We start from the raw sequence: 8181 nt of genomic DNA, 5'->3' as shown, positions 1-8181 counted from the left end.
TGCCGTCAATGACTCTTGATACTATTGGAACTTAGCAAACTCTTCAGCAGGAATCATAACTAACTTACCAGCATTATCAAGAGTAGATGCAATGTGTGCAGACTGTGTTCTCTGATTTTTATTCAACAAATTTCTGTATTCTCGCGTCATATGTCCAGGCTTATGACAATAATTGCATACAATGACAATTTGATTTTAGAGCACTAGAATTCCATCGTTGAGAGTTCGAAGTCGTGGAATTTCCTTGGTAGGTATTACCTCGGTATGCATTTGTACTACGTCCAACCAAAGCACTGTTAGACTGAGATGATAGGACGGGTTGTGACTTCTCCACGTGATACTCGAGTGTATGCCTCCTCTAAAGCTGGAATTTATAAACTAGAGAGTAATTGATCTTTGGTCACATTAAATTTAGGTGGACGACCAAGAAGAAAACTTATAATTACTAGTTGTTCGCGTTGGGCAACCGAACTTTTGCATCATTGCCATCTGGGAGTAATGCATTAAACTCTACATAAATCTTTTTGTGTTCCATAAAGTAACTTGTAAGTGATTGGTCACTACACTCAGGTTGGTAGAAGCGTTTGCAGATTTCAAATATTCGACTAATATTTTCTTTTCCAGAATAAAGGAATTTTAAGTATTGAAGCAATTCTTTAACGGACTCTACTCGTTGACCATGCCAATAATGTCACTCTCGATCGAATTCTTGATCTGCAGAACCAGTCGAGCATCATCCCACAAATAAGCTTTCTGGCTCTCATCTTTAGGGGGATCTTCAGTTATGTGATTGTCCATATCAATACTCTGCAAAAAAATACGAACATTTATTTTCCATGAATAATAGTTTGATCCATTCAACTTATGTTCTGTAATTTTTGAAAGCATTGGGATCATCTTAGATGCTACAGTTGATTTCTTCTCTGCTATAACAAACAACCGAATGGATTCGATCTAAACGAATCAACTGAACTGAACGGCTGAACTAAACTAACTGAACCAAATAGCTGAATTAGGCCAACTGAACCAAACCGATGGAACCGAATCAAATAAATCGAAAGGACTGAACCAGACAAAATAAACCGAAACAACTGAATCAGACCAAATAAATCAAACTGGCTGAACCAAACGAAATAAATCAGACCGACTGAACCGAAGTAATTTGAAAGCAGAAACCCTAAGTGCTAACCAACGACAATCAGAGACCAACGGTGACGGTACCGCACGACGATGGCGACCGGGGAGGGGGGGTGACGGGCGGTGACGGAGGCGTACAACAACGATGATGGGCGGCAGCTGGCGGCGATGGAAGCGCGAATGACGGCAAGACTGAAACCACAAACAGCAGCATCAGCGACGATAACAACGACAGTGGCGACGACGGCGGCAGCAGTGGTGTGTTGAGTTGGATACCAATGAACAAAACCCTAATGGGTACAAGACACAAAACCCTAAATTCAAAAATTTTAGAAGAAACCTAGTGGATCTGATACCATGTAAACACTAGGGTTTGAGAGAATCCAATGTATCTTATTTCTCATTATTAAAGTCTATTTATATAGACAAATATACAAGGTTGACAAACTCCTATAAGAAGAAGGTAAATGATAAATTAATTAATATTAATACAAGAGAATAAAATATACTAATATATATAGTCTAACACAAGGCTTGATGTCTAACTCACTCCACATGCCATAAACTCTCAAACTAAGTATTCAAAGTTGTTATAATTATAACATGGTATAACTCACAACTTTCATTTAAAGTTGAATATAAAAAGTTGCCCAAACTAACTTGTTTATGCAAGAATATGCACAACAATATTTTTTCTGATTGTAGCTCGAACCCGGTCCCGGACCGACCTAAACACTTGGGCGGACCTGCACAAAAAGGTGAACACTCCGACGCTCAAGTCAGTATAAGTCGGATTCCCAGTTTAGTTCGAGGTAAAAAACTATACCTGAGTGTGGAGTGAGGTCCTCTACTTATGGGTGGTAGTCCCGTTCATCTCGCGACGGTTACACCCGGTGATCTCGGGACCGACGGTTACACCCGGTAATCTCGGGACCGACGATTACACCCGATAATCACGCCGCTGACAGTTGCTCACATCGGACCCGCCGAGCTTCCCGGCAGATCGGACCTTGACCAGGTCGCACCTCGGCCCTCATACTTAGCACCTGTCAACGCTAGTGGTGGTAATCTCGGCGGTTCGAGTTGGGCATGACTCATGAGTCATCTTGGAACACCAATAGCTGTCCTCCACGTGTCCAGGGTATTTTCTCCCCCAAACATCGGCCCCCTCTCTGTCCGGTTCGATCTCGACCTGGCAGAGAAGTTCATTCGATTCGCTTTGGACACGTGGTGACTTCCTATTCGTGGAAAAATACAACTGCTGCGGTAGATTTATCGTCGGAATATTCAAATATTCCGACGCTCGGATTTTGGGAAGATCCTAGCCGCTCGTTGATTACACGTGTATGGTGGGGAAATTTTTCCGATGAGCTATAAATACCCCCAATCCTTCAGGTCATACCTTACGCTTCCTGAATTCTTGGAGTTCGATCTGAAGGCAGCTCGAACCCTTGGTAGGTCGGTCTCTTCCCTCTAACTTTCTCTTTCGAGCATAGTTTTCATGTCGTCCTCTTTTAGTAGCGACTTAGGATCCGATGAGGATTTAGCTCATAGGTTAGAGTCCGAACTCGAAGAGATAGAAAACTTTAGGTTCTCCGACGACGGGGAAGATAGTGATGCTTCCACCTCGGGTCAGGGTTTGGAGTACCCTTCTAGGATACCCGAACACTACCTCGGACCTCTTCGTAAGGGGTTCGATATCCCTGAAAACATCCTCCTTAGGATTCCAAAGGAGGGGGAGAGAGCTGACAATCCTCCAAAAGGATGGGTCACTCTCTACTTCAAAATGTTTGAGTACGGCCTCAGACTTCCCCTTCACCTTTTCGTCCAAGAGTTTCTCTTCCGAACTGGGCTGGCTCCGGCTCAAGTGGCCCCCAATGGGTGGGGTGTCATTTTTGCTTTGGCCATCCTTTTTTGGTTGCAAGCTCGGGACAATGAAGAGGCCGAGCTATTGGATGTTGACCAGTTTCTCGCGTGCTTCGAAGCGAAAAGGATAGCCAAGAAGCCTGGTCGGTACAATATGTGCGCAAGGAAAGGCGCAGGAGGTATAGTTAAGGGGCCGACCTCCATCAAAGGATGGGTGAGGAAGTGGTTCTATGCTTCTGGGGAATGGCTAGCAAAGGACGAGTCAGGTCGTTCCCACTAGGTTTGGGAACCTAGGTACGAAGTAGTTCTTGCTTTTTATGATAAGCTTTCTTTCTTTGTTACTCAGGTCTAACTCGGATTTTGTCTTGTGCAGTATCAATTCGGCTAGTTCCCGAGCTTACTCAAGCCTCCTTCGACACGCTGAAATATTACAAGGAGCACTTTCCGAAGGGCAGGAAGGTCGGAACCTTGGTGACCGACAAGCTGCTGCTTGAGTCCGGGCTATTAGATTACAACCCTGCAGTTCATCCCATCGAATCTTCAAGGCCGAACTCCGAACTAGGTATGCCGAGCTTGCTACCCTCCCTTTCCTCTAACTTTGTGCTGACTTTCTGTTCTTTGTTTCGTAGCCATGGTTTGCGGATTTGCGAGTAACGTAAAGCGCAAGTCCAAGGGCCGAGCCCATGCTCTCGAGGCCGCCCAGAGTTCGAAACCTGCAACTCCCGCCGTGGCAGGACCAGCCTCAGAAGATCCAACCCCAGTGATCGAGCTGGAGTCTTCTGGAGGTCCTTCGCGGGAGAAGCGCCCAAGGGGTCAGACCGAGGCGGTGGACGTCTCGCCTTTGGGCGAGGAGGTGGGGGAGGGAGCCCCTCTGAAGTGGAGGAAGAAGAAGAAGAAAAGCACCTCCCCCTTGTAGGTCGGAGCTTGTGGGGTTCTACCCGCGAGCTTCGCAGACCGGGTGGACGATCCTGAAGCCAGGATGGGCGGGACGTCCGACGTGACGGCACGGTTCAGAATTGAACCGTCAAGTTCTGGGGTGAGGGACCAGGTGTCTCGCATCTCAGCTGCAAGTTTGGACCGCTGCCTCAAAAGAGCGTCCAAATTTATAAGTGACCCGGGGTCCGTTCTGCAGATGACCATTGACTACGCTGCTGAGGTGAGATTGGTTTCTTTAGTTTGCTCAATTTACCTAACAGGTAGCTCGGTCTAATTTTCTTCTTGGTGTTTTTCTCAGGCGTTTGTTGCTTCCATTCAATCGGCCCTAGCCGTAAAGGCCGAGCTGGATGGGAGGGAAGTTCTGGCAGCGAGGGAGAAAGAGGAATTCTCTGCTGCCTTGGAGGCTGCTTCCTCCACCATGAAGGATGAGCTGCTAAGGGCTTACTCTGAGGTGGACGCTCTGAAGGCCGAGGTGGAGGCCAAGGCCGAGCTGTTGAAGAAGGAAGAGGACAGATGCAAGGCCCAGCTCCGAGCTGCCCATGCTATCACCAAGGGCCTGGAGAAGGAGAAGTTCCAACTCCTCAAGGAGAAGGACGACATGCTTCAGGCGCTTGAAGCGAAGGACGAGGAGCTGAGGCGTGCAACTACCGAGCTAGAGACGGCGAAGGAGCGTCTCAGCAACGACGCTCTGTTGGAGGAGTCTTTCAGGCAACATCCTGACTTCGACGGATTTGCCAAAGACTTTTCTGATGCGGGCTTCAAGTTCCTCATGAAGGGCATTACCTCCGACATGCCTGACCTTCAGATCGATCTCAGTGGTCTGAAGAAGAGGTATGCCGAGCAATGGGCTTCTGGGCCTAACGGCACCCCTGGCCCCCAAGCGTTGGTGAATAAGTATGTCAGAGATCTGGACTCTGACTACTCCGATCTCGAAGAGGACCAGGTCGGCACCACTCAGGAGGGCGCTCCTCAAACAGGCTCTTAGGCGATCACCACTCTGAGGCCTTTCTCTGTCCTTCTTCTCTTCTCTTTTGTTTGTAAGCTTTAAGGCAGAGCTGCAAGGTCTATAAGTCTTGGCTCTGCTCTCCATTCAATGAAGAAGCTCTTATTCGTTTTTACTTTGGTGTTGGCAACATCGCTCCTTTCTTTGCTTTTTCTTTAAACTTTGTAGCCAACGTCACCTCGCACCTCTTACCTTGGAGGTCGCGCCTTCCATTGAAATTATTAAAATTTTGAATTCGAATCTCCGTCTAGTATTCAATGCATTGCACCAACTCTGGACTTTTAACATCACACCCTTAACTTAAAAACGTTTAAAGGCTAAAATCCTAAGTCCGTAGCTGTCCTTCATATCGCACCTCGTACCCCTAGGTTCAGAAGCTTGAACATTCTGAACTTTTCACATCGCCCCTTTACCTTGAAGGTTTGAATTTTAAGTTCATCAGTGGTTTTTGCATCGCACCTCGTACCCTTAGGTTTTGGAGGATTGAATTTTAACCGATTGCTGAAATTTGATCGTGTGGGAGTCCGTGGCCCCCATTTAATTTCTGGTCGAACCCGGACTCATGAAATTAAATCATGTCATCTATTCCGACCATAATCCCATTGAAAAAAGCTTTTACAGATCCATTGAGAATCATTTTGGCATTTCAAGGGTAATAACGCTTCAGGTGCTCCGCGTTCCATGGGTGCGCGTGGACGTCTCCGTTCAAATCGGCCAATATGTACGTCCCCGGTCGGACTATTCCCTTGACTTCAAACGGTCCCTCCCAGTTCGGGTCAAGGGTACCCACATGGGTTTGGACCTTCCTTAAGACCAGATGTCCGACTTGGAAGGTTCGAGGTCGAACGCGGGCGTTGTAATGTCTGGCCATTCTGCCTTGATATTCCGCCAGGCGTAGCTGGGCCGTTTCTCTTCTTTCTTCCAACAAGTCGAGGTTGAGGAGCAGCTCTTCCCCATTTACTGTGGGCTCGTAATGTTCTATTCTGTCAGATGGCATGCCGATCTCAACCGGGACTACAGCTTCGGAGTCGAAGGCCAGGGAGAACGGGGTCTCACCCGTCGACTCTCTTTGGGTGGTCCGGTATGACCATAGAACCTCTGGTAGCTCTTCGACCCACCTGCCTTTCCTGGAGTCCAGTCTAAGTTTGATGCCTCGCTTGATGATCTTATTGACTGCCTCCACCTGCCCATTTGCTTGCGGATGTGCAGGGGACGAGCTAAGGTGACTTATGCCAAGCTTGCTGCCAAAATATTTGAACTTTGCGTTGTAAAACTGCTTCCCGTTGTCAGTCACAAGGGCCTTCGGTATACCAAATCGACATATGATATTTGCCCATACGAAGGACGTGACTTTGGATTCCGTTATGTGGGAGAGCGCCTCAGCCTCGGCCCACTTTGTAAAGTAGTCCACAGCAACCACAGCGAACTTGGTCTGGCCTTTGCCCAAAGGGAAAGGACCAATAATGTCTACCCCCCACTACGCGAATGGCCACGGGGCCGAGATGGGGGTGAGTAGCTCGGGAGGTTGGTGGATTACGTTTCCGTAGCGTTGGTAGTTGTCGCAAGTTCTAAAGAACTTCTTGGCGTCCCGGCTGAGAGTCGGCCAATAGTATCCTTGTCGGACCACCTTGGCCGACAGCGACCGGGCGCCTGAGTGATTGCCGCATACTCCCTCGTGGATCTCTCTGAGGACGTATAGGCCCTCTTCAGGGGTTAGACATCTCAGTAGAGGCAGGGAAAAACCGCGTCGGTACAACGCTTCATCTCGGACTACGAACCGAGCTACCTTCCTCGCTAACTTTCTGCGCTCCTTGGGGTCTTGTGGTGAATTGCCTCTAATAAAGTCCATAATCGGGTCCATCCATGAGGGCTCTGGAGCGTCAATCTCCATCAGATCTGACTCCAAGATCGAGGGATTATCCAAGATCTCAACGGGGACCGACATGGCCAGGTCGGTCTCGTACGCTGATGCTAACTTGGCCAAGGCGTCAGCATTAGAATTTTCTGCTCGGGGAACCCGGCTTACTTCGTAAGTTCGAAATTGGGCGAGGTACGATCTGACCTTGCCCAAATACTTCTCCATTCGGGAGTCTTTGGCTTGGTACTCTTCTTTGATCTGGCTCACAACCATTTGGGAGTCGCTGAAGACCTTAACACAAGAGGCCCCCAATGCTCTAGCGATTTGCAGACTGGCAATGAGTGCTTCGTACTCGGCCTCGTTATTAGAAGTCTGGAAGCCGAACCGCAAGGCATATTCAAATCGCTCGCCTCCTGGTTCGAGCAAGAGGACCCCGGCCCCGCACCCCCTCTCATTGGAGGATTCGTCGACATAGATTGTCCACGGTAGGTCGGACTCGCTCAGCTCGGAAGGTGGTGTGAGCTCGGCTATGAAATCTGCCACTGCTTGTCCTTTCAACGCAGTTCTGGGTTCGAACTGGATGTCATACTCACTCAGCTCCATTGCCCACTTCATCAGGCGTCCAGAAGCTTCTGGCTTATGGAAGATGTTTTTTAGGGGCAAGTTAGTGAACACCACCACAGTATGGGCTTGGAAGTATGGTCTAAGCCGTCCGACCGAGGTGACTAAAGCGAGAGCCAGCTTTTCCATTTGAGGGTATCTGGTCTCGGCTTCGGTCATAGCCTTGCTTGTGTAGTAGACTGGGCTTTGCCGCATTTCCTCTTGCCTGATTAGAGCCGAGCTGATGGCGCTGTCAGACACTGCTAAGTACAACTGGAGCTTGTCCCCTGGTAAGGGTTTGGCGAGCAAAGGTGCCGAACAGAGATAACTCTTCAACTGCTGAAATGCTTGTTCGCACTCCGCTGTCCATTCAAACGGCCCTTTCTTTCGTAGGATTTTGAAGAAAGGAAGGCACTTATCTGTCGACCTTGAAACAAACCCGGTTCAGGGCTGCAATCCTACCATTGAGGCATTGAAGCTGCTTCAGCGTCTTGGGTGCTTCCATCTCGAGCACGGCCTTAATCTTTTCGGGGTTGGCCTCGATCCCCCGGTTGTTCACCATGAAGCCAAGGAATTTTCCCAAAGAGACTCCAAAGGCACACTTGGCTGGGTTGAGCTTCATTCGATATGTCCTCAGAACCTCGAAGGCTTCGGTCAAATCGGAGAGATGCGACTTAGACTGCTTGCTCTTGACAAGCATGTCGTCCACATACACTTCCATATTCCGGCCGATCTGCTTGGCGAACATTTTGTTCACCATTCTCTGGTAGGTCGCTCCTGC

At 48.6% G+C, this 8181-nt stretch overlaps 1 pseudogene; it reads right to left on the bottom strand.

Annotated features, from left to right (window-relative positions):
* Positions 1–296: 296 nt before the first annotated feature.
* Positions 297–6887, bottom strand: LOC148208127 (uncharacterized; annotated as a pseudogene).
* Between the last annotated feature and the right edge of the window lie 1294 nt (positions 6888–8181).

This window comes from Momordica charantia (assembly GCF_013281855.1).
Source record: "Momordica charantia cultivar OHB3-1 chromosome 11 unlocalized genomic scaffold, Mcharantia_2.0 BLBB01000011.1, whole genome shotgun sequence".
NCBI classification, from domain to species: domain Eukaryota; kingdom Viridiplantae; phylum Streptophyta; class Magnoliopsida; order Cucurbitales; family Cucurbitaceae; genus Momordica; species Momordica charantia.
The sequence above is the reverse complement of the archived record's forward strand: the minus strand, read 5'-3'. Positions and strand labels throughout refer to the sequence as shown.